This window comes from Equus asinus, chromosome 2, assembly GCF_041296235.1.
Source record: "Equus asinus isolate D_3611 breed Donkey chromosome 2, EquAss-T2T_v2, whole genome shotgun sequence".
Taxonomy (NCBI): Eukaryota; Metazoa; Chordata; class Mammalia; order Perissodactyla; family Equidae; genus Equus; species Equus asinus.
Genome location: NC_091791.1, coordinates 14,857,201 through 14,881,843, shown reverse-complemented (window position 1 = coordinate 14,881,843; position 24,643 = coordinate 14,857,201). Strand labels below are relative to the sequence as shown.

The 24,643-nt window shown below is 50.7% G+C and overlaps 2 long non-coding RNA genes across 5 annotated transcripts in view; one reads left to right on the top strand and one right to left on the bottom strand.

Annotated features, from left to right (window-relative positions):
* The window catches only part of LOC123277992 (uncharacterized), an 85,967-nt gene extending 61,549 nt beyond the window's left edge, over positions 1–24,418 (top strand). The window contains exon 5 of the long non-coding RNA XR_006515215.2: positions 1,540–24,418. This is a non-coding gene — a long non-coding RNA (uncharacterized lncRNA). The remainder of the gene's footprint in view (positions 1–1,539) is intronic.
* LOC106836376 (uncharacterized) overlaps positions 1–24,643 on the bottom strand; it is an 89,341-nt gene that overhangs the window by 10,407 nt on the left and 54,291 nt on the right. For all 4 annotated transcript variants that reach the window (XR_011493628.1, XR_011493623.1, XR_011493626.1 and 1 more), the window contains one exon: positions 24,412–24,619. This is a non-coding gene — a long non-coding RNA (uncharacterized lncRNA). The remainder of the gene's footprint in view (positions 1–24,411; positions 24,620–24,643) is intronic.

Below are 24,643 nucleotides of genomic sequence, written 5' to 3'. Positions count from 1 at the left end.
CTCTTTTTCATATCTTGTGAATATATTACTCCATTTGAGCCTTGCTAAATGCCCGTGGGTCAGGAGGGCAGGTGCTACTATCATTCTCATTTTATAGCTGAAAAAAATGGAGGCTGGGAGAGATGCTTCTTCCTGCCCTAGTCACACGGCTGAGCTGAGCCGAGGTCTGAACCTTCAGAATGCCGGTCTCGTGGCTGCTGTGTGTGAAAACCATCCACAGGAAGCAGGAGGTGTTGCAATGAGCTGAGCTGGAAATCCCCAGGGAGAGAGCACCCTTCATCAAATCCCAGTGTTTCTTGTACATGGTTTCAGAAAGGGCTTCAGAGAATGACGAGGTCTAGGTCGCCTGGACACACTGAGCTTGGCCCCTCTTCCATCCCAGGCTCAGCCCTGCTCTGCCCTCTGAGCTGGATCCCAGCTGGATGCTCCTGGCCCATCAGAAAGGACCTTGGGAGCTGTGTGGTGTTGAGTGCCTTTCCATCAGGGACCACCTGGCGCTGTTGGAGGAGCTGGAAGCAAGAGACCTTGCCTGCTGCAAAGACACCGGCTCTGCCCGCTGGCCCGCTCACAGCCTCACTGATAGGTTTATTACCAGGCTTTATGACTTCCAAGCTTAGTCACCGCTTCATTTCCCCTGCCCAGAAACAAACACTTCAAAAGCCATGACCCAGATGCCTAAGCAGGGCAAGGGGCACCCCGCCCTCCGCAGAACTGGCCTCTGGAGCCAAGTCTGGGGACACAGGAGTCGTCAAGGCTATGGTTGTGATATATTTTGGTGACTCACACAGTTGTCCTTTATTTTCCCCAATCTCCACTACTGAATTTTTAGGGTGTAGGAAGCAGAGGCCTGCTGCCACCAGAGACAGCCTGACCCATGCCAAGGTGGTCTGATCCCTTGTCCCTGGGGCCTTCTTTAACAGCTGAGCCTGCAGGGGGTGGGGGCAGGGTTGGCGCATCCTCTGGCAGACAAATTGAACTCCCTCTTGGCTTTCAGTTCACACACAGAAGATGGAAGCCCAAACTGACCCACAGTAGTTCAACCCCCGATTCCTATCCCTGCTGTTTGCTCCCACCTGCACCCCGCAGCCCCCCCATTGACATGGTCTCTATCCAAACCAGAAGCATCTCCAGAGTCTCTTGAGCCTCACCCCAGGTCTGCAGTCCGTAACCCCCCTGGGCTGGCGCAGGCCCAGATGCAGCGGGAACACACCTCTGCCCAGTGTGCACTGCAGAGCCCTGGGGGAGGGAGGAGCCCCAACTGCAGAGCTGCCCCTCCTGCTGTAGGGACACAGGATCCTACTGGTGGCCCTTCCTCCAGCTCCTTTAGGGCCCCCCGCCCCCCGCCCCAGCCTGGAGAAGAGATGAGGTGCCCAGTTAACTGGAAACTGGCTCCAACCCAGAGTTGAGCTCTGCAGCCTGGAGCTTCAGCTGGGGAGGAAGAATTTGGCGGATTCCGTTGAACTTGAGTTGGTGTCCTTACCCAGTTCCTTTACAGCACGGATGGGGCACTGGGGTCTCATCACTGCTTTCATTCTCCAGGTTAACTCCTTCACCCAGGATCAAGTCACCTGGTCGCTTGTCCGATTATAATTGCAAGAGCCTCCATGCTGACCTGCGGTTGGAGTGATCGCTCCACTCCAGCCCCTCGAAATGAAGATAGTCATCATTTTTTCCTTCTTTCCTTCCTGAGGATTTTTATCTTCTTAAATACAATCCATTTCCTTCATTATTCTTTCTCTCTTTCCCAAACATACTGAAGTTTTATTCTAAAAATTGCTCTTGACCTTTAGCTAATTATAATACTGTAAACCCCACTGTAATACTATTAAATCGGGACCAAAAATTCACACACACGAAATGTGGAGTGGCATCACTGATGAGTTCACACAACAACCGGGGCCAGCTTACGCAGCTGGGCAGCACCAGGCTCCAGGGACCAGCGGTCAAGTATATCATATCCAGATTTACACCGTCACATATACATCGTCCAAATTAGTGCATCACTGCAGGGTTTACTGAAGCAGCACAAACATCTACATTTTGGACTTTAGTCCCAGAAAGTTCTAGATTTAAATCCCAACTCTGCCACTGCTCCTTTTATGACACAGGCCAGAGTATAAATCTCAATTCTAGCGTCTTCATCTGTAAAGTGGTAGAGAAGAATACTTACTTCATAGAGTTGTTGTGAGTTTGAAACACTGTATTGGCCAGATATTGCTGTGTAACAATCAAGCGCCACATCTCAGGGGCATACAAGAATACAAGATTTACTTCTAACCTTTCTGAGGGTTGGCTGGGACGAGCTGTTGTAGCTGGGTTCCGCTGGGCAGCTCTGCTTCAAGCTGCGTGTCTGGCTGACTCCATGTATCTCATTGTGGGCCCAGGCCGAAGCGGCAGCAGCTGCCTGGGGGAATCTCTTCACATATCAATGGCAGAGACACAAGAGGGCAAATCCCACTGCTCAAACATGTTTCAAGCCCCTGCTTGCATCTTATCTACTAACATCCCATTGGCTAAAGCAAGTCACACATCTGAGCCCAGTGCCAGGGATCTCAAAGCACAGGCTTCCCACGACTGGTCCATGTCAAGAGCCCGGGTGCACTGAGGAGTGAAGGGTCAGCACTAACATTCATTCAACCACAGATGACAGTGCTCATTCAGTGCAGCTATTCAGCTCCTGATACATGGCAGGGGCTTAGTAAATGGCAGCTATGATCGTTGCATGACTCCTTACACTTTGGGTAAAGCAAAATGTCTCGGTCTCATCCTTGGTCAGCAGCAAAGTCAGGAATGGAATCTGGGCCTCCAAGCATCTTGCTACCCTTCAACATTTTCTAAATGGTCCCATCATCAGCCTCCCATGTCTGACTTATCCCAACCCCATACACTGAAGGAGGACAAGAAGTAGCAATGTAGATGTGGGAACCTCAGGCCACAGCAGCCAAGGTATGTCCAAGACGTGTGTCCAAGACATGTAGACTGCACATCAAAAGGGAAATTGACCAGTCCCCCATTCCTGTTTGCTTAGTGATGGGAACTGGTGGGAAGAGCAAGGGGGGTTAGAATCCTGGTTCTGCCACTCACGGCTGGGTGACCATAGGCTCCCCCAGAAGGAAGCTTCCCTGAGTCATCTGTCTACATTAGGTCCCCCATGTCGTGCTCTCTCATGGCACCCTTGGCCCTTCCTTTATTGTATTTTAGAATAATGTATAATTGTATATTTATTTGTGGGCTAATTTCTTTAAGGCCAGACTGGCTCTCCAGACTGTAAGCTCCATGAGGGGAGAGCCCACATCTATTTGAGTCAGTTATTACCCAGCGCTTGGCACAGTACCTGATGTGTTCATCTGTGGGATGGATGAATAAATTCAAACTCTCTGGGCTTTCCTATCCTCACATGAAATAGGAGATAATAATATGTTCTTTAAAGAGCTTTTTTTGCAAAATTCAAAGGAAACTATTAGGGGAATACTTTCCATGGTGTAGATACATGGAACGTGGTAAATATGCACAGCACTCTACTCTTAATTCCTACTATAAGATGGTTACATGCACAGTCTAGAAGATTCTCTAGGAAGATCTGTACTTCTAGCCTCTCTTTCTAGCTCATTCCCCATCTTTGCAGTGGACATTGGGGACCTTTGTTCTAGATTCCCAGTCTGCCTAGCTCTTGTCTAGTCAGTAGGGAAACCCATCTTCCTTGGTCATCCTCTATCTCCACCCCCTTCCTCATGCCTCCTGGGTCCTTCTGACTCAGGGCTGTTGTTTGGTGAGGACATACCGGTGAGGCTTCATTGTGATTAAAATATTGAAATCCTCTCATACCAGGTGGTGAAAAGTATAGGTTCATGAGATGACAAACGACCACCTGACATTCGCCCTGGCGGCCCGTAGGAGGTTACCAGGGCTGAGAGTGATGCTGGAGAGGATGCTGGCAGTCCTCAGTGGTACCAAGTGGCTGGGGGCAGTGAGTGTGAGTGCCACATCTGCCCACTGCTCCAGAGTACGCGGCGTTGGTGGGCACGACAGAGCAGGTGGCGAGCCAGGCAGCCACAGTAGCAGAGGCTCTGCGCCCAGACTACATGGTAGGTGTGTGTGTGCCCAGCCGTGACGCGTGGACAGGACGCTGTGCAGCACTGGCTGCAACAGAACACCAGGTGCCAGGGACCTAGTGACCAACAGGCTGACAGGGACGACCTTGGAAGAGTTTGAGGCAGTTCCTATAGTCAACATGGCTCAGACAGGGCCGTCCCAGCTAGTGGCAGCCAGAACAAAAAAGAAATCACCCCACAAATGAGTTGGCAATTATTAGAAGGATTGAATGACTGATTTGTGCTACAGTGTTTATCCCAAAAAGAAATTTTAGCCTAGTTTTGTTTCATTAGAGAAAGAAGGTAATAATCTTTAAAATTTGGATTGCATGTTAATTAATTAGCTAATTAATTAATTATGGCCCAGGTTGTACATATTTTGCACATTCCCTTACCCTGCGCTCCTCCCAGGGGCCCTCCTCAGGGTCCCTCATAACTTCTGCAGTCACTGCACCTGCCCTGGCCTTAGGCTGGGGCCTCTGCCAGATGATCAGGCCTTTGCTGGGTCAAAGGGAGCTTCTCTTGCATAGCCCTTATGTGGTTTTGTGCTAAGTATCCTCTCCTTTCCTTCCTTGAGCCCTGTGATGGTTAATTTGATGTGTCAACTTGACTGGGCCATAGGATGCCCAGATATTTATTCAAACATCATTTTGGGTATGTCTGTGAGGGTGGTTTTGGATGAGATCAGCATGTGAGTTGGTAGACTGAGTGAAGCAGATCGTCCTCCCTAATGTGGGTGGGCTTCGTCTAATCACTTGAAGGCCTGAATACAACAAAAAGGTTGACCCTTCCACAAGGAAAGAGATTTCCTCCTGCTTCACTGTTGAGCCAGGACACCAGTCTTTTCCTACCTTCGGACTCAAACTCAAACTCTTCTTAGGTCATGAGCCTGCTGACTTTCCGACTGCAACTCAGCCCGTCAGCTCTCCTGGTTCTCGGACCTTCTCCTGTTGGTCCTGTTTTCTGGAGAACCCGGACTAATACAAGCCCCAATTCCTCAGATGCCCTGTTGCCCTCCCAGTTTTTGGTGTGTGCCGGTGCTATTCCATGACGAGCAACTCCTCCCGCCCCAGGACTCCGTGGCCTTGGTGTTATACCTCTCATTTCTGCCGTGTCCTTCCCCTCTCGCTGCCTCCCCATCATGTTGCTGAGTCCTGCTCCTGGGAGGGCAGAGTGGCCTCAAAATCATGGTGAATGGCCCAGAGGGGTCACTCCCCAACAGCACGACCTGTGTCTCCGGGAGACCTCCCCAGGGCTGGTCTTAGCAGAGGCTGATTTGTGTCGCATTTCCCAGAGACTCGAGGCTGAATGTCAGGGCTGCTAATCCATCTCCGAACGGCTCCTGGCTCAACCGCCACGGAGTTAAGTCCAGAATTAAAATTCAGAGCTTGCTCTGGACTCAGAGGGCAGACTTCGCTGTTCCTCAGGGAGAAGGAGAAGCCGAGGCTGGCCTGGGAAGGGTTGCCGGGCTGCTGGGAGCCCACAGGCCCCTGGGGCGATGGGCCGTCTGCTGTGTGCTGGGAGGAGACAGAGTCCCTGTCACCACAGGGTTTGCAGATGTAATGGGGGAGCCTGAAGGGGGCACAGGAGGCTAAAGGGCCCTCAGACAGGAAGCAGCTTCCGGCCCACCCAGTCCCCGCCCGTCCGCTCTCCCTGCAGGTCGGGGCTCCATTCTACTGCCCTCAGAGCTGCCATCTCCCCTTAGCCTTGCGTTAGGTAGCAGCTGTTTTCTCCTCATTTTCTAGTCATCCTCTTCCAGAGGCTGCCTGGAGCCACGGCAAGAGAAAGGCGGGAGCCAGAGGGGTCCCAGGTGGAAGGCAGGTCTGCTCTCCTTAGCTCCCAGCAGCCTGCTTTCTACTCCACTCAGCAGTGCCCTCTGGCCGGTGCCCAGTGGTGCTTCTCACTTCAGTTTCCTGGGTGCCCCGTGTATAACCCAAAGATGGGGGAACCCCCATGGGACCCAACCTATGCGTGGAGGCGGCAGAGTGGAGTGGTTAATTCTGGAAGGACTGTTGGACTTCAAATCCCAGCTCTACTCCTCAGAGAATGTCTGACCGCATGTCAGTTCACCTCTGTGTGCCTCACTTTCCTTATTCATAGAATAAAGGAGAAGCATCATGGCTGCTACCTTCAGGGTTGTTCCATTAACGTCCTTAATGGATTAAATGCACGGGTTCAGGCTGATCCTAGGCACTCAGTTATGTTGATTATGATGTCTTAATTAATTATGATTAATTACAGGAGGGCCACCGTGACATTCCTCACTGTTAAATGAGATGATGCTTGCAAGGTGTTGCCTGGTACAGGGGCCCAAGCAGGTTCTCTGGATTCTCAGCCGTTCCTTTAACCCGGGGTGAAGGTCATTTTCTCTCGTTGCTTGTTTAGGGGCTCCGCATGAATCAATAAAGCCGTAGAAAGGTAACCGGGAGTGCAGACACCTTGTCTGAGATGCCGCCTTGTCCTCCTTGGTCCAGGGTTGGGAGCGCCGATTAGTGCCCCAAAGTCTGGCTTCTAACGGTCCAGGCCCTGTGGGCCCTACAGAGTTAGCCTGCCTTCCAGTCCTGGCCCCACTGTGCAGGACTCAGAGGACACCCCGGCCGCAGACGCCACCGCCAGCCTTGGGGGGGTGCCCAGTTTTCAGCTCTCCCTTGCTTCCGAGTGAGTACTACCCTTTCCCCGCTGAGTCACAGATAATCTTTTTCTCCCTTTTTCTTTGGGCGCCTCTGATGGCCAATTTTGTGTATCAATTTGACGGGGTAACGGGGTGCTCAGATATTCAGTCAAACATTATTCTGGGTGTTTCTGTGAGGATGGCTTTGGGTGAGATTAACATTTAAATCAGTGGCCAGAGTAAAACAAAGTAAAGATTGCCCTTGCTAATGTGGGTGGGCCTCATCCCATCAGTAGAAGGCCTACATAGAACAAAAAAGTTGATCTCCCTTGAGTAAGAGAGAATTCCTTCTGCCTGACTGCCTTCAGACCAGGGTGTCGACTTTTCCTGCCTTCGGACTTGAACTGAAACCTCATCTCTTCTGGGTCTTGAGCCTGCCGGACTGGAACTTACACCTGTGGTTCTCCTGGTCCTCAGGCCTTCACACTTGGACTGGAGCTACATCATCCACTCTTCCTGGGTCTCCATCCTGCCCACTCACCCTGCAGACCTTGGGACTCGTCAGCCTCAGCAATCATGTGAGCCAGTTCCTTACAATAAATCTCGCTCTGTGTACTGCCTGTTGGTTCTCTGTCTGGAGAACCCTGACTATACATGCCCTACTCTGGCGATCCAGGGACCCTCCTTTCAGGCTCCACAGCCATTCCACCATTTCTCCCACATGGCCCAGAACGTCCCCTGCACAAGAGGCTCCTCCAGTATCCTAGCATCCCCAAAGGGTCATGTCACTTGATGCCCCCATGCCTGTGACCCCTCCTGACCCATAAATGCCTGGGTGTTCAGGGAGCTCCCCTTGGCATCAGTGGGAGCATGCTGCCAATCCCCACTCTGTCCTGGCTTCACAGTCCAGGAGGGGACCAGAAAATCTGATGAAGAAAACCCATCAGAGAGCCTTGACCCGGGGGTTGGTCAGAAGCTGGTGCGAGAAGCAGCAACGTTACAATTAAGAAAATGGATGACCTCAATTTGGAGACAGTGTTTGTCGAATTGAATCTTCTGCGGGTTGACTTTCCTCATATGAGTAAAAATGATATTTGGGATTAAGTTTTCACTGCACAGAATGCATTATTGGATTTCTGCTGCTTCTTATTCGAAAGGGGACGTAACCTTCACTAAGGCGGTCTGCGGGGACCGGGACAGCTGGCATAGCTGCCGAGTGCTGACTGACCACAGGGGATTAAGGCCAAACACAACTCATTTCGCACTGAGAGTAAGCTGATTTGTTTTTGTTTTTAAATAAGCCTTATTAAAACTGGCTGCCGCTGGAGCTGGGTCTGCGGGAGCATCGCAGGGCAGGGCTTGCCTTCCCCGGCTTGGCGGTCAGCAGAGCTGCTTTCAACCAACTGGTCCTTCCTGCTTCTAATACAAGAACAACCGGGACAGCCTCGCTGCTGTCTGGGACCCTGCAGAAGGTCCAGAAGGCGTAGTCCAGGGAGCAGCTGAGTGCGGGCATCCTTGGGCCCAATTGCTAAGTTGTGGGGGACACTGTTCCAGGTCGGGTGGGCGTGGCTGAGTCTCTTGGGCCATTCTCTCTGCATCCACCAGCCTTTCCATAGCTCCTCACAGGAGAAACTTTCCCGACTGTCCATGACTTCCCATTTGGATAACCTTGCCTCCCCCTTTCCCATCCTCTCCACTGGCCCTGCCAGAGGCTCTGCCTTAATTCTAGAATAGATCAGCAGTTCTCAGTGTGTGTCCTGCGAATGTTTTGGAGTCCCCTGGATTCTCTCAGGAGACTCATGAGATCAAAACCATTTTCATAATAGAATATTGGACGTTATTTGCCTTTTTCCCTTTTATTCTCTCACGAGCGTGCAGTGGAGTTTTCCCGAGTTTCCATGACATGTGATGAGGTCATCACTGTGATGGCTGTGGGAACATGTGCTTGTGTGTTCTTTTTTGCTAAACATTTCTCTGTTTTAACCTTGAATATGGAAAATATCTATAGATACAAACCACATAATATGAGTTCTTTGGGGTCCCTAACGCTTTAAGAATATAAAGAGGTCTTGAGACCAAAAAGTTTGAGAACATCCATTTTGGATCTTTTGTTTTTACTTCAAGGTGAGCTACCACATTTGTTGTAGTATTGATGTATTTTTAACCATTTAACACGTGTAAAACTAAGCTACTACTTCTATTAGGTTCCTATCTTTTTTTTCGTGTGTAATCGATCAAGTTTTTAAGTGTTAGGCCCCAACTCCATTTCGCCCATGAACTTTGCAATTTTTATTGTACGGTTAAAAAAATATTAAAAAAAAAATGTGGTACCATACACATGACATGAGTGTACAGCTCAGTGGCATTATGTACAGCCACACTGTTGTGCAACCATCACCGCCATCCATCTCCGGAACTCTTTGCATCTTGCAAAACTGACGCTCTATGCCCGTAAACAGTAACTCCCATTTCCCCACTCGCAGCTCCAGGGAACCACCACTCTACCTTCCGTCTCTATGAATTTGAGTACACTAGGGACCTCATATAAGTGGAATCATACAGTGTTTATCTTTCTAGATCTTTCTTGATTCTACCCATCAGCAAAACTCCCTGGTCTCAGAGTCCCATAAGGTGACACAATAACTGGAGCTAAGATGCTCTTGTTCTGTAACGATCCTGATGTGCCTCTTACACACCGCTTGTGGTGAGACTGCCAGCCCTGGTGGCAGGGGTGTGTTGGAAGGGACAAAGACATCAGACAGGCCTAGTTTTATCCTCTCCTTTAAAGCTATATGGCCTCAGCATGGACCAAATGCCCCAAGCCTTAGTTTCCTTCATTCTAATACTAGGGTGAAGACTCCCTCCTCTCGGGGTGGTTGTGAGGATTAAAAAAGCTTCTGGAGTGGAAAGCAGGGAGTTCAGTGGGACGTCTATAGCTGTGCAAAGGCCCAGCAGGGAGGGCCAGGGAGGTGAGGGAAGGGCGGCGGCTCCGGTTGCCGAGTGAATACCTGCAGGTGAGGAGCGGAGAGAAGAGAGGCTGAGGAGCCGCCTCATGAAGGGTCTCACGGCTATTTGGGAAGCTTGGACTTTATTCTGAGGGCAATGGGGAGCCACCAAAGGTCTTAGGCAGAAAGGGGACAATCAGATTGCATTTCAGAAAGGTCTGTCAGTGTGCGGAGAAGGCATTGTTGGGGGTGGGTCCTCGTGGGAGAGCAGTGAGGACACGGCCACAGTAGCTCAGGAAGATGCAGAAAGATGTCATCCTACAGCAAAATGCCCATAGAAATCCCCTTGAAATGTCTCAGTGCTTTCCTCAGAGTTCCTCTTCTCTGTTTCACATTTCCTTTCTTTTAATCTACAGTCTCTAAAAGCTCCTGCATTATCCTGAGCAATCCCGCTTCTGCTCTGAGTGCTGACACCCTCTCAGTGGAAGCCCAGTGGTTAGCTAGATGCAAACCGCCCCTCTTCCCTCTTGCATGCCCCTTGGGGTGTCTGCCTACCCCGCCATCCAAGAGCTCATCAAAGTATTCCCCGAGAGAAGCCAGCGGGCCTCCAGGGAGTCTCCGCCAAGAGAAGATGAGCTGATGCATTTGTGAAAATGCTTATTCCTGGTTCTTCCTGTCACCCTGGGCCCCTCCCTCATTGGGGCAGCAGGACCATCACCTCAAGAGAGGATCATTGCAGCACAATGCAGAGAATAAGAGTTTGGGTTTTGGCTTTGAGTTTTGAGGTCCAAGTCTGGAACAAAGATCTGGAAAACTGTGTGATCATCTGTGCCAGTTCCCACCCCGGGGAGAGGAGACCCTGTGCACCCCAATGAGAGCCGGGTGGAGGGATTGAAGGGGAGCAAGAGGCCTCGGGGAGGCCCCCCCTCCCCTGGCTGGGGGCCTGTGTGTGTCGTGAGCAGGGAGAGGAGAGGAAGGGGACGTGACAGAACCTTAAGTAGGTTTAGAGATCTGGGAGCAGCAGGACACAGGCGAGGGCGCGGGGGAGGGGCGGGGTGTCTATTCTGCAGCTTTGGGGAACCAGCAGGGATGGAGCTACCATCTGATTTACAGTTTTTAAAAAACGCTCTGCTCAGGGTGGAGGATGGATTAAATGAATGAACCTTTTTTAAAAAAAAATTTAATAATTTTTTTTTGAGGAAGATTAGCCCGAGCTAACATCTGTGCCCATCTTCCTCTACTTTATATGTGGGATGCCTACCACAGCATGGCTTGCGAGGCGGTGCCATGTCTACACCCGGGGTTCCGAACCAGCAAACCCCCGGCCACCAAAGCAGAATGTGCGCACTTAACTGCTGAGCCACCGGGCCGGCCCTTGAATGAAACTTTTTGGTGTGGAAAGGAGCGAAAACTTTGTGCTACTTACAAGCCCTGCTCCTTTTGAAAGCGGGTGAATCCCATTCTGTGAAAGGCCCTTTCTTCGTGCTGCAGCAAAACCCGGGAGTGGAAGCTGGGGAGAACCGAACTGGATTGCGGCATATTAGAAAACGGAAGGACTTATTATTATTTTTGGCAGTTGTTTTTCTGAGAGAGGGGCAGAGATATGGGGAGAAACAGATGGACCAAGTAAATCAGAAGACTAGAGCTCTCATTTCAGAAATGTTTGGGAGAATTTTTAGCAATAGGCATATTGAACTTTGAAATTTAAGTTATGTGTATCGTAAGATGTAAATCCTGCCAGTTCCCCCAGAGCTTCAGTATTCTGTTCACATGAATAACTGTGTATGAGGAGGGTGTGTTATAGCATAGGGTGCAGTCCCGGGGGCCCGGCCCAGTGGCGCAGCGGTTAAGTTCGCACTTTCCGCTTTGGCAGCCTGGGGTTCGCCTGTTGGGATCCCAGTGCGGATATGGCACCGCTTGTCAAGCCATGCTGTGGTAGGCGTCCCACATATAAAGTAGAGGAAGATGAGCACGGATGTTAGCTCAGGGCCAGTCTTCCTCAGCAAAAAAGGGGAGGATTGGTGACAGATGTTAGCTCAGGGCTAATTTTCCTCAAAAAAAAAAAAAAGAAAAGAAAAGAAAAGAAAAGGGTGCAGTCCCAATATGGGGTCATCTGGCATGAGAACAGTAGCATGTGTGGGATTACAAGATGACCCAGAATGGAAGGATTTCAGGGTCACCCAGAGGGAGGAGTCAGAGGGGACCCTACAACTGCAAACGCCTCCCCTCTCCCTCCAGGAACTTCCAGAAACCCTGGCTGGGCACTGACTTGGGAAAATCTGTAGAAGGGGGATGGGAAGCACTATGACTTAGAACTTAAGGAGCGAGTCATCACCAGCTGACATCTGAGCCGTAATCGCTTTAGAGTTTAGTAAGTAATTTCACATGTTTTACTTAAAAGTGAAATGAAATCGAAAAAAGGCTTTCCCTGAGAAATTATCACCCTCTGGTCTTGGAGCTGGAGATCATTCTGAAGGAGTGTGAATTGCAGGATCCTCTTGAGAAGCTATCTGGCAGTGCCTGCTACAATTTAATCACACGTTTCCTCTGACTCGGTGAGCCCCCTCCAGGATGCTGTCCTACAGTATCAACGCCCCAGGAGAGACGCGCAGTAATTAGCACAGGGTCGCGTAAAATAATAGCAAAACCCAACCCAACCCAACCCCAACAACAACAACAGCCCAACCTGGAAACAACCTGAATGTCCATCGACAGGAGACTGGTTAATCAAATCATGGTTCCTATGGACCAAATCGTTGTGCCCACCCCAAAATTCATATGTTGAAAACTAGCCCCCAGTGGGATGGTATTTGGGGGTGATTAGGTCACGAGGGTGGGGCCCTCATGAATGGGATTAGTGCCCTTATAGAAGGGACCCCAGAGAGCTCCCTTGCCCTTTCTGCCATGTGAGGACACAGTGAGAGGATGGCCGTCTCTAAACACGGAAGCAGGCCTTCACCAGTCACAACCTGCCAGCACCTTGATCTCGGACTTGCCAACCTCCAGAACTACGAGAAATAAATTCCTGTGGTTTATAAGCCACCCAGTCTGTGATATTTTTGTTATAGTAGCCCAAATAGACTAAGACAGTGTTACATCCACATGACGGGATGCAACGCAGCTGTTAGAAAAGAACAAGTCAGAGGCTGGCCCCGTGGTGTGGTGGTTCAGTCCAGCGCACCCCGCTTCAGTGGCCTGAGTTCACAGGTTCAGATTGGGGGTGCAGACCTATGCCACTTGTCAAGCCATGTTGTGGCGATGACCCACACACAAAATAGAGGAAGACTGGCACAGATGTTAGCTCAGGGCTAATCTTCCTCAAGAAAAAAAAGAGGAAGATTGGCAACAGACGTTAGCTGAGAGTGAATCTTCCTCATCAAAAAAAAAAAAAAAAAAGAATGAGTGAGATCCACATTTCATGAGCTGGAACAATTCCCAGGATGTATTGCTGAATTTCTTCAAAAAGCAAGTTCAGGAACAATATGTATCCTAGTCTTGTCTGGGGAAAAAAAGCCAGTAGGTCAGTGTGTTTTTATAAGCATTAAAGAAAGATCAACGATACACATCAAAATAGTAATCCTCAGAAGGGTGGGATTAGAGGAGACGGGGGAAGACCATGAACTGAAAAATATATATACATATAGAATACTTTATATATTGTGTGATTTGGTTCTATATTTACACAATAAAGTAGGGAAAAAAAATCCCAACGTACTCTGAGGAGGGGCCGCCCTTCCAGGCAGCGGGGAATGTGCCCTGGGGCTCTCAGGATGCCTGTTCTTCTAGGGGTCAAAGCAGGACATCCCGATACCCCATCTCTGCCCCAACCCCAAGAAGGGCCTTCTGCACAAGAATGAGTGTGCATGGCGGGGAGGGTATAGCTCCAGCCAGTCCCTATAAACCCCTCATCCCACATCTTCATTCACAAACCCTCCTGAATAACCAAAAACGTTGGAAAAAGCCAGAGCTGAGGATGGGGTTTCTAAGATGGAGACTGAGTTTCCACATGCAAAGGTCATAAGCGGAAAATTTGACAAAACCCTGGAGATGGCTGGCAGAGGCCCAGGAAAGCTTAAATTATCTCCAGGCTTGAAGTTTCCTGGTAGAGACTTCAGTTCTCCTCGTCCCCTTGCACGGGGAGTCCAGCTGGCAAAGGAATGTTGAACACCCTTGGCCCCTGCTGGCCATTTCCACTTCCACTGGCCAAGTCTCTCCACTTCCTGTTGCTCTCTGCTCTGCTGTCTCTGTGTTTCCTGTCTTCCGGTTTCTTTTCCTGGTCTCTACTTCTCACCTGTCTGTCTTCTTCTCACCCGTATCTTAAACTGCCACTCAATGCCCTGGGCTGGCCTGGGGGCCCCCAGATGCCCTTGGTCTCAGCCCCTACAGAGTTGGCCCCTTACGCGGAGATGTGTCCAGGAGGGCCCCCTCCGGGTCCAGAAAGTGGCATGGCTTGGCCTTTTAGCAGCTGGATTCCTTTCCTGATTTAGTTTTCTCTTTCCCCCCCTTTTGAGCTCCGGGAGAGGAGAGGCTGGGAGGCAGAGGGGCTTGAGAAGCTTCTCCACCAGGTGAGCTGGGCCTCGGACTGGAAGGGAGAGGCTGGGAAGGACGGCCGGGCTCTGCGGGGCTGGGCGGTGGAGGGCAGACTGCTCAGGTTTCCCAGGTTTCCTCAACCCTGAAGGCTTGACGAGAGGCAACTGGCCCCTTGCTCCTCCAAAGGTACCTGCCGGGAAGGTTTCTAAGGCACATTCCCCAGGGCCCTGGCCAGCAGACTGGGACTTGGGTCACTCCGCATAAAACATATTAAATGAACAATGACTCTGCACAGAAGTGGCAACTTTCCACTGGGCAGAATTCATTTTCTACTTGAAAAGCTAATGAAAACCAGTCATGGTGAAAAACCCAGCCAAAGGAAGAACTCAGGCTTTCTTTTCTTCAACAGGAGACAAATACTGCGTTCTGGGTGGTTCTTTGTGGAATCTAGACCCAGGGAGAAGAGGGGATGTGACACGTGGAGTTCCCCGGATTGCTGTCAGAAACTGGGCCTGGGGGCTGGGCAGGGAGCTGAGCGGGGTTGGCAGTGGCTGGGGGGCAGGAAACGTGCTCACTCTTTGGGGGGCGGCTCTGAGGAGGGCCTCAGCAGAGGAGAATTGGGGAGCATCTAAATCTCAAGGGGAAGTCAGAGCCAGAGAGCCTGAGAGAGACAGGAACTCAGCTCAATAAATCAGACACTCTCTTAGCTGTTTCTTTTTCAGTTCCCCGCTCTGAGGTGGGAGCAGGGAAAATCCGGACTGAGTCTAAAAAGCTCCAGACTCCACATTCTCTCTTCATGGCTTAATTTGACAACTGCTTTTTCCTCTCAACATGCTGCCTTCAATGGGGTGCTGGCCTGAGCTGGATCCTCCTTTCTGACAGAGTGCCCTGCTCCAGGAAACTTCTCAGCTCACCCACCCACTTTCTTCTCCCCCCATCACCCAGGGCACTGACAATATGACTCACTTCTACTGGCTTGGGATGTTTTAGATACTCTCTCCCCCTGCTTAACAACCTTCAATGGCTCCCTATTGCCTCCAGAATTTCCACTTTGTAGGTTGCCATCAAAAGCTCTTTAGAATCTTGCCCCCGCCTCCCTTCACAGCTGCATCTCCCACCACTTGAAAGCCTCTTAGATTCTAGAACTAAACAAAGGGTGCATGCCCCCAGCTATACTCTTTTACACTCAGGGGCTTCTGCGCATGCTTCTCCCGCTCTAGGAATTCCTCTCCCCTTCTCCCGTGCTTGCTGGGGATTCTCTGAGTCCTTCAAGAAGCAGCTCAGATAGGGTTCTCCCCTCACCACAACCTGCACTGCTCTGAAAAGTCAGTCTCCAGCCCCCAAGGCAGCGTGCACAGGCTCTAGTTAGAGCACTGGGGACACTGAGTGGCAATTGTTTAGGACTTGGCCACAGTCTTCCTTCAGAGCCTCAGGTTCGTAATCTGTAAAAGGGGAGTAATAGGACCACGTGCATGAGGGGTGGGGGTGAGGATCACGAAGGAAGCAAAGCATGCCCAGCCCTGGGAGCACTCAGCCAACTGCCGACTGGGATTCCATCATCAGACGGCGGACATTTCGAGGACAAGGACTGCATCTCATTCATTTTTGCATCCTGGGCTCCTAAGGCCAAAGCTGGTTGGGGCGTTTTGCTGTGCTTGTGCTTGTTTGTTAAGAGAGGGATGGCTGCCTTGTGGTGTGTGATTTGTCTCTCTGGGTGTGCACGTCCCCAGCTAGCACTGAATCCTTCCTGAGGACACTGGTCCTCACTCCCCCACAGTGCATTGCTCACCAGAGGTGGTCCATAAACGCCAGCCCAGCAAATAGAGGCAGGCAGGGCAGAGACAATGGTTCCAGCGCCACCGTCTCAGGCTCCTCTGTCTTCTCAGACAACAGCTGGGGGTGCACTGCCTCCTTTCTCCAGGGACCAAGACTGGGACACTGATCAGCCCTCTTAACCGGGGCTTTGCTGGTTCTGCAGGAGAACCAGAGGTCCCCTCAGGCATCTGTGATGTCCCTGGCAGGGCCTGAGAAGGGCAGAAATGGTAGCCGCCAGGAGGGGCTTCTTCAAACTGCAGTCACGCATCTAGTCTCTGGGGAGAGCCAGCGAGCACTGTGCGTTCTCCCATTAAATCTCACGGGTCCTGGGGGGTAGGCGCTGCCATTGTGCCCACTTTACAGATGAGGAAACAGGCTTGAAGACGTAAAGAGACTTCCCGAGGACGAACAGCTATGACCAGAGGGGCTGGGAGTTGAACACGGGCACCCCTTAATCCAGGGCTTCGGCACACGGTGCCAGGTGCAGCGTGGGAGGAAAGTGCGGCCATACCAAGTGCGTGTGTACTTGGCAGGTGGGGAGTACTTTCTCCTGAGTTGGCCCATTCATCCAAGGACAACCCCAGGAAGGTTCTTGCCAGTTTACAGATGAAGCAAGGGAGGTTTGCTTCCCAGCTGCCTTGAACTGCAGCGGCTTCCCTTGCTGGCCAAGCATAATCTCCCTGCCCTGGTAAGCTTGTCTCTAGGAATCTGACCCTCACCACAGTCCCACTGACCCCTGGAGAGAGCTCACTGGCTCCCACCTGTCCGGGCTGTGCCCAAAGAACCAAGCCTCATGTGCAGACAGGGCATTCAAGAGCCTTGAGGGTCTGGCTAAGCTGCAGGGCAGCAGCCTTCCAGTCTGGGGTCCCTCTTCAAGGTGGACCTTAGCCATCTGACTCCAGGCATCTCCATCCTCACTAGGTGCAAAGGCTCAGCTCCCTACTCAGGGCTTTGACCCCTGGCCGATTCTTCCTCAGGGGTCACAGTGCCTGGGCCCTGGACTCCCGGCAGGGAGCCTGCCCAGTGGTGGGGACCAAGCTGAGCTATGGCTGAGCAGGTGCTTCTATTTGACCCCTAGACACTGTTATCAGAGCGGCCATCCCCAGATGTGTCCTTAACATGGGGTGGGGTGGGACTCTGCCGGGGGTGCTGGTGGCTGGATGGGAGCTTTACCTGTGGCCTGAATCCAGAGGTTTGGGGGATGAGCCAAGTTTACTTCCATCAACAATTTAAAAAATATCTCTGTGTGGTTGGGGTGGCTGGGGTGGGGGGTGTTGGAGTGAAAGGAGAAGGCCAGATCATGATAAAATACCAAGGGAGGCTCCCTGAGCATCTTTGCAAAGTTCAAAGTATACAGGAAGAACACAGAGCCAGTTAGCAGGGCTCACAGTGATGGGTAGATGGCCTGAGGACTGGCTGAGCAGGAAGTCCTGCTCCCATCGCCCTGCCAGGCGGAGCCAGAGCCCTCAGTCTCCACAGCCCCCTGAAGGGCCCCCTGGGATTAGCTGGGAAGGTCCCTGTTAAGGCTGGAACCCCAGCGCACATCTCAAGGGCACATCTCAAGGCCACTTCCTCCCATTTAGGGACAGGAGCTGAGGCCCAGAGGCTCTCTTTCTTCCTCTGTTACTCCCATTCCACGTATGTTGTACCTTTTTCAGTTGTCCCACAGTCCTTGGATGTTCTGTTCTGTTGTTTTCAGTCTTTGTTCTCTTTGCTTTTCAGATTTGGAGGTTTCTGTTGACATGTCCTCAAGCTGAGAGGTTCTTTCCTTCCGCTGCATCTTTTTTAAGAGCTTTGTAAGTGAGGGAGGCAGTAGTGGTGAGGGATGCTCAGGTTTATTATTTTCGGCAACTTGTGGCCAGGTTGCTTTCTCTGTGCATCGCAAATTCCTACCTGTCCTTCCAGGTCCTGTTAATTTGCTGGGGCTGCCACAACAAAATACCGCAGACTAGGTGGCTCACACAACAGGAGTGTGTTGTCCCACAGCCCTGGAGGCTGGAAGTCTGAGATCGAGGTGTCAGAAGAGATGCTTCCTTCTGAGGATCTCCCCTCCTCCCTTCTTCCTGTGGCGGAGACTCTGCTCCAGGCCTCTCTCCGACCTGCTGCTGTTTTACTGGTAATCTTCGGCTTTCCTTGGCTTGTGGACTCACCACCCTGACCTCTGCCTTCATTTTCACCTAGCATTTCCCTCTGTGCATCTGTCCTCCAATTTCCCCTTTTTATAACGTCAGTCATATTGATTAGGGACCCACCCTACTTCAGTATGACTTCATCTTAACTTAACTACTTCCCTCTGTAATAGCCCTATTTCAAATAGGGTCACATTCTAAGGTGCTGGGGGTTAGGACGTCAACATATGAATTTTGGGGGGACATTGTTTGATCCATAAGAAAGGCCCAGGAGAAATCTCAGCTCCTCCAGGAAGCCTTCTGCACCCACTCAAGCTAGTGGAATCTCCCCTCTGGAACTCCTACAGCACGTCGCATCTGAGGAACTCAGCGGCCCTGGGCATGTCTGGCCTCCTGGGGTGTTTATAAGTCTCCCTAAGGCTACTCTTAACTCCAGGTCCATAGTATTAGCAATTTTTGAAAACAAGCACAGCACAGCAGAAATCCTCTTATCTGATGATTATTAGGACTGGTAGTTAGGTGGTAAATTAAAAATCTGAAAGGAATGCCAGTGGAAGGCTCTCTAGCAACACGGGCCCAGCAGGTGGCGGGCAGCAGATTTATGCAGGAATAGAAGGCCGCAGCTAACCAGGCACCGGTTTAATAGAATTTGGCTGGAAGAGATTCTCCTGCACAAAAAACAAACAGCAGCCCCCAAACCCCAAGATGAATGAAAACAGCATGCAAAGCTGTCCAACCTCCCATGGAGAGTGCATTTTTTTTTAAAAAAAGAAACTATCAACCCTCTGGACCGTTTAAGACGCCTCCTATCTGTCCTGGATGTTAAGGGAAGTGGCCATACAGAACCATTTGGGGGGGTTAGAAGTGGAAAGGAATTCTGAGCCACAGTGAGGGGCCCTCAGAACCTGGATACAGAGAAATACGGTAGTTTTCTGAGAGTCAAACTATAAAACAAACGGAATAGGTCAGAGCAGAGAGCAGCAAAGTCTGTTTCACCTGATTCACAGTATTACCATATCCACAAGAGAATGTGCTCATCCGAAGAGTGTGTGTGTGTGTGTGACTGTAGGTGTGTGTGTGTGTCATTGTGCATGGTTGTGCGTGTATGTATGTGAGTACATGTGAGTGTGAGCAGGTGTGAATTGTGTGTCATTGTGCATGCTTGTGTCTGTATGTGAGTGTGTTTGAGTGTGAGCATATGTGTGGGTGTGTGAGCTTGTGTGATTGTGCAGGATCGTGTGAATGTGTGTGTGTGTGTGTGTACAGCCAGGGAGGCCCAGGGAAGAGAGAGGACACTGCCTTTGCTTAGCCAGACTTGGAAGCCAAACAGAGTGTTCTTGGCTGTCCCCCAGGGAAAGAGGGGGATGCCGGGCTGGGAGCCCCAGTGCCCGGCCTGTGCTGAAGGTCTGTCCCTTTAGGGGAGATAGGTACATCAGAGGAGCATCAAGTTTTTATAGTGTGAGCCCCTGCGATCAATGTCACCCACATCCCCCAATGCCCACCCCCCACCGGATGCCAAACTCACTCAACAACTGGGTGTCATTCAGCTTCCTGGCAGCTCTCCCCACAGGGAGGGAATGTGCTCAGGAGCAGAAACAGAGACCCGGCCGGGGGGGTCGGGCGGGGGCTCAGAGCCTGGACTGGGGCCAGCCTGCCTGGGCACGAATCTCATCTCCTTTCCTCGCTAGCTGGCATCCTTTGGAAAGCTACCTACCTTCCCTGAGCTTCAGGTGGCTCATCGTTGAAGTGGGTTTAATGACAGTGCTTGCCACATGGGCTGTGGTGAGGATTAATGAGACGGCCCACGTAAAAGGCTTAGCACAACGGCGGGTACATAGCAGCCTTTACAACGTGTAGCTACTGTCACCATAATTATAAATATCACAATAAATAAATGCATCAATATTATTTTTTTATACATCAGCCACGTGCCCTTGGGAAATGGACACATTCCCAGGGGGCTGACTGTGCGGTGAGCTTCATGAGGGCACAGTCTGCTTCTTCAGCTCTGTACCCCTGTGTTGAGCCCAGTGTCTGGGGTAATAGACGCTCACTAAGTGTTTGTTGAAGAAATGAATGAATGACTGAGTTAGTGAGTGGCAAGTCAAGCTTTGGGCTCATAGGCCCAGCACTGTGGTAGATTCACAAAGGTAAGCTGCCCTGTACACTTGAGCCTGGTGACCAGCCCTCCTTTCCCTGGGGACAGCTGACCCCCAACCAGCCCGGGCACTTTGCTCACTCCTGAGGGAGGTGACAGGGGAGTTGGAGAAGGAGCTCCTCGTGCAGCCACATGGTCACCAGGCCAAGGATAGGGTCATTTCACCAAACGTCCCAGGCTGCCAGACTGGGTCATCTACACCTGCTTGTTTTATAATAGTTTGGAGGGAAGCACAAGTGTCAGTGAGCCACGGCAGCATCCTCCCATGGCTTGTTACTTGTTCTAAGTGTGTTCCACGGACCAGCAAAATCGGCCTCAGCTAGGAGCTTGTTAGAAATGCAAACTCTCAGGCCAGCCCTACGGAATCAGAACCTGCGTTTCCACAAGACCCACAGGGGCTGCGTGTGCGTCTGAAAGTGTGAAAGTGCTGCTCTCGTGCAGCCTCCACACAGAACTTAGTCAGGTCATCTCTGGAAGGAAGTCGAGCACTTAGGACTTGCTCCTTCTCCCCCACTCCAGAATGTGCATCCCAGCGTCTGCCCAGTAGCATGAGGTTGCTGGGGCAGGCACTCTGCTCCTGCTCCGTCCTGCCTTCTCTCCTCTCTGCTTTTCTGAAACTCTTACACTGCTCAACAGCCCTGCCTTTCTTCAAGATTATAATGAGAAACCTCTGCTGTTTGCTTGAAAAGATGTCGTTAAGTCCAGGGACTTAACCAAGCTTCATGGCTGTGAGTTTTATCACCCCTCGGTGGCTTCCTGGTGGGAACTGCCCCAGGCCCTGGCATGCACTCTCTGGCACTCAGGGAGCAAATAGGATCCTCAGACTTCCAGACAACCCCCACCGCCCTGCTCCCGTCTTTCCGGGTCTGCCCGGTTTTGGTTTTGCAGACCTGGCACACGGGGACGCCCTCCCTTCCTTCTCCCCATCTCTTACCTGCTCTAGATAGACTACAAACATATGTCAATGACAACACAGTAAAACCCAATGACAGCCCAAGAACTCCTAAATCTTCCAAATTGCTGTCTGCCCTTCCTCTCACTTTACATCCTGGATGCCTGAGCAGACCTGCTCCCCGGATCCAGCCCCAGCAGCTGCAGTCAAGTAGCAGCTCATTCCAGCTGCTCTGGGAAATGCTGGGGCTGCAGGTACCAGGCTCCTCCTGGCTGCACCTTCCAGAGTGGGAGACAGCTAAGGCGCGGGGGCCCAGGGGGGTGGGAGAGAGAGAATGAAGCCCAGAACTCTCCCAAGCCCACCTCTTTCAAAGGCTTCTTCGGCTTTCCACATGGAAAACCAACCAACCCACCAAACAATGAATAAATTCAGTGAATTTGCCACAGGCATCTCAAGGCAGGACAAAGGGCAACTTCCAGTACATAGAGTTGTGGCGAAGGGATGGTTATCTCTTTCCCAAGCAGCTCTATGCTATACATGGGAACTCAAAAGAAAGGTCTAGAACTTCCCTTGAGCATGGAAATTAGGCTTCTGGCCTCAGGTTCAAGTTGAAAATAGTGGTTGGAATTCTGCTGTTAACTTTGCCAGGGAATGGGGCTCAGGAAGCTCCCTGGAGGTGACGTTACATCGTGGTTGCCTCCTGTGGCCCCAGCATTTGCGAAGGGCTTTGTGATCAAAGGCCCCATGGTGGTCTCCTGGCTCATCGCAGGTGCGGAGGCCAGTGCTCTTGCCTCCAGCCCTCCCCTTCACTGGAGCAGAATCTTTCAGTTCGGATGAGAGAAGCAAAGCCATTTAATAATTCATTGCTTAATGAAGAATTAGTCATTTTTAAAGCCTCCTGCCTCTTTTACCAACTGACCCTATAATTAGACAAAGCATGATCATTTCCTTCCCGCTGCTGGCTCCCCAAAGCAAGATCTATTAGTCAGGTCTATCAGGAAACAGATGGTATGCTTAAAATAGGATAATTTAAGGATTCTTAAAAAAAGGACGATTTACAAATGTGTGGGCAGGGTGTAGGGAAACCAAGAGGGAGAGCGGAGGATACTGGGGATAATAACTGATTGTGGGGCTCTCACCACCCCTGGCCCTGCAGGTGTGAGGGAAGAGAGCATTATGGGAATCTGGAAGGAGACAGTCAAACAGGGAGGGTCATGTTGAGAGGAGCTGGGACCTTCAGCTGAGGGGTGCAGCCAACATGAGTGACCCTGAGAGAAGGGAACCAGATGAATAAATATCCCGTCTTCCTTCTCTTCCTTCCCTCCAATCTTCTGCTAAGCCCTCATCCTGCACCCAGCCTGACCAGGAGCCAGAGGGAAAGGAGCTTATTAACGTAGTTAGGTCACACAGGTCAGCCTCTCGGGGCAGGGAGCAGGCGGGAGAAGGGTAAAGAAGGAATCTGGAGGGGCCAAGAGGAGACACCTGGCACATGAGCCGTTCTTACATTCATCCTGGACTCCACCTGATCAATTCCTTCTTAAGGCTGCAGCTACACAAACATCTTGTCATTTCGTTCTTGGACTATCCACTCGTGTCATTATCATTATAGGTTGTCTAGATATCTTATTTGCCAAACCGGCTTGTAAGCTCTTCACAGAAAGATGGTATGTCTTATCTTGAATTCCTCCCACGGCCTGGATCCTTCCCTTGCACACACAGGTACTCAGTAAGAGTGTGTGTGTGTGTGCGTGTGTGTGCAATAGTGAGGACAGGCCAGGTTATGTTGCAGTAACAAGCACCAGATCTTAGCGGCTTTACATAATAAGTGCTCTCTCTTGTTCATGCCACCTGTTCATTGCAGGACAGCATGGGGTGCTCTGCATGTCACAACTACTTTGGGACCCAGGATGGCTTTGTCTTGACACACATATCCACAAGCACAACAGAAGACGGAAGAAGATGGAGTGAATTATACACTGGCTTGAAATTTCTGCCCAAAGTGGCACTTCTGCACACATTTCGTGGGGCAAAGCAAGACTCATGGCCATGCCTCGCTCTTACAGGCGGGGAAGCAGAGTCCCGAGGTGCTCATAAAGCAGGGGGCCAGAAAAGATTCCTGAACCGTCCCCACAGTGGGCAAGGGTGGTCTCCACGGGGAGCCCTGGAGGAGCGATTGGTGTTTCTGAATTTAACTGAATAGTAGGTGTCACTAAAAATTAAAGAGCAATGAGTCTATGCCTTTTGACGTATTTAGTTCAAATTAGTCAAGTCAGCAGCAGCAACAAAAAATCAGCAAATCAGGTGCCCAGCGATTATTGAAATCAAATGATTTTTAAAATGGACAGACTGGTTAATATGACAATATTCTCTTTCTGGCTGGCCTCAGCATAGCCTGTGTTGCTTGACATAAATTATTCCTGGGATGTGGATTCTTGTTTTCCCTCCATTAGGTTATGTCATTATTTTCCAGATTCTTCGGCCTTGGCTGTTCTTTGAGACTCTGACAAATCGATATGGAAATGCTTGTTGATCTTGGTGCCTTCTTTGGCTCAGCTCCAAGGAGACTGTAGCTGCTGCCACACTCCCTTCCCGCTGTGTGTGGGGTGCTCCCCAGGAGTGGTACCCTGTGCCATCCCCAGGCATCAGGTTACATAGTTGCCCACTCCTAGGCCCCCAGGAAATCCCTGGCCCCTCATAGCAAGTCACCTCACCTCAAAAATAGGAAAGGGTGAAAAAAATCTTCCAGATCTAGGCAATCTCTTTGTTGAATGAAAATATTACAAAATTGAAACCAAGTTCTCAGCATTATTTTCCAAAGTAGAAAAGCATATTCACTCATCTTGAGAAATTGTCCACACTTAAGAACTGTTTGTGTGGTGACTGTGGCCAGCTGGCCTTACCATCAGATTATCCTGTCTACTCGGCTTCCCAAAGAAATTGCCTTCAAAAAGCGTGAAGAGACTGTGACTAAAGGTGTAAAAGATGGTTATATTTAAAAACACCCTACACTATCTCCTCTCTGTTCCCTCTTATTTTTTTGTAATCTTTCGCACACTGTGAACCCTGAAAGCAGACACCAACACTGTTTCCTCAAAGTAAATTGTTTAAGGAATTTTGACGGCTGGACTTAGGCAGATGGATGCTTTATTTCCAACAGCAAACCAGATCTCCTGGAACAAACATTAATTCACAAGATCTCAAGGGGCCTCTGGGCAGTGAGAAGAGAAGGATAAAACTGACCTTTGTGACTTGAAATGCACATGGTCTTGATGATAAAGTTATTGCAGCAGCAATCTCGGAAGCCTCCAGAAGTGGGTGGCTAGCAGGGTCCCTATCTGTCTCCCTGAGAGGGTCTGTGTCAGTTCAGCTCCAGGACCTTCCTGAGGGTCTTTTAGTGGCCCTGCCTCTCATCTTCAGCTTTTTTCAGCGATACATATTCTGATACGACCTGCCAGGGAGGGAGTGAAAATGA